Raw genomic sequence first — 1685 nt, forward strand, 5'->3', positions numbered from 1 at the left:
TGTGTGTGTGTACACATATGATGGTGTCAGTGTCACCACCAATGCCTACGGATAAGGAGCACCTTCCCTGAAGAAATCGAGCTTAATATTAACACTGGTTTATCACAGTTACGATCTTTTAAAAGACGATTCCACCTAGCGACAAACGGCAGGATCCCTTCGTTATATTTGACGTGTTCAAACACACTGCACACTCAGGTCCTCTGTGAAGTACTTTTTTTTTTTTGTATTGCTTAGCTTTGGAGAAACAAAGGAAAAAAACCCTCCCGTAAGGCAGTAGCCTCTCAGACCGCAAGGAGCTCCTGGAAATACAACTCACATTTAAGACTCTTTCAAGGTGTGCATGTGTCAGCACTGTTGACGGACCTATAAATATCCGTCCTCCCAGAGTCCCCACACTGCCAGGATCAGCGGTGTGACCAAAGGCGTCCTATGTGCCACCATGTCCCAGGTAGGAGGCCTTGGCTGGGTAATGGGGTTGTTGGGAGAATCGAATGAAATGCAGAGTGTTCTTGTCACCCATCATTCCTACATGAGGCTGCAGCAGGACGTCAAAGCCCGCCCGGTGGTGCCGTTCACTCAGGACCGTCTGTGAAGTCACTGCTCAAATCTCTCCCTGATTCGTGGGGCCGACCGTCGGCACCCGAGTCCGGACAGCACGGTCTCTGCTCTTGGGGACTCCAGCCCTCTCTGAGCAATGAGACTGCAGTAAAAATCAGTTCAAAAGAGACTGCACGTCCCGAAAAGAAGTGAGATTCGATAAGCGGGTAAAAGGTCGTGTTGCAGAATCGCCCGTTTCTCACGCGAAGTTACCAAGAAATGAGAAGCTGACAGAATCGCAGAGGTTAAATTGAAGAAGAATGATGAGCATTCAAAAGGGAATGATTTAAATACTGAAAACTAAAGCAGCTCTCCAGGAAACTAAGGGAGGCTTCGGATATTTCCAGGAAAAAAAAATATTATGATTACACTGTGAAAATCAAGTGCGAATTGAAGAATATACTATGATTTTACTGCACAAATGATCTTCTTCCCAAATTAATGCAATTCATTTTTGGTTCGCTGTAAGAATTAGCATATAATTCCAATTATCAGCTCAATGGCATTCACTCTAAACATGTCATTTTCCATCTTTAGTCTCATTTTTCAAAGCAAAGTCCTAATCGCTTTTCACTCTTCACGCTCAAATTTTAATCCTTGTTCAAACAGACTTATTTCAAGTGACTACTTCTCATACCAATTACTCTCAGATAACAAGGATATATATCAAAGAGTTTTATTAAACTAGAGTGTTGTAAGAATTTAATATTACTAAATAATTGGTGATTGAATCTTAGAAGGTCACTAACCAGCAAAATCTGCATCTCGACGTCTCAGGGACGACACTCCCACAGACGGCACAGTCCCACGGCAGCCCTCTTCGGTCTTCTAGGACCACGCTCGACATCGAGACCCCGATCTCAGCTGTCGGGGCCGGGCCCGGGGCCCACTCCCTCTCTATGCAGTGAACATAACATTAAAAAAATAATAAAACTGGAGAAAGTTTTACACGCACGCACATACACACACGTGCGAGTACACACACTCCCAGATGGAAGCACTGTCAGAACAGACGCGTTGTCTGTCGCAAGAGCAAATGGAGATCTAGATTTTTATGTGAAAATTTTTAAGATGTATAATTAAAA

Source organism: Pteropus medius, unplaced genomic scaffold, assembly GCF_902729225.1.
Source record: "Pteropus medius unplaced genomic scaffold, Ma_sr-lr_union100, whole genome shotgun sequence".
Classification (NCBI taxonomy): domain Eukaryota; kingdom Metazoa; phylum Chordata; class Mammalia; order Chiroptera; family Pteropodidae; genus Pteropus; species Pteropus medius.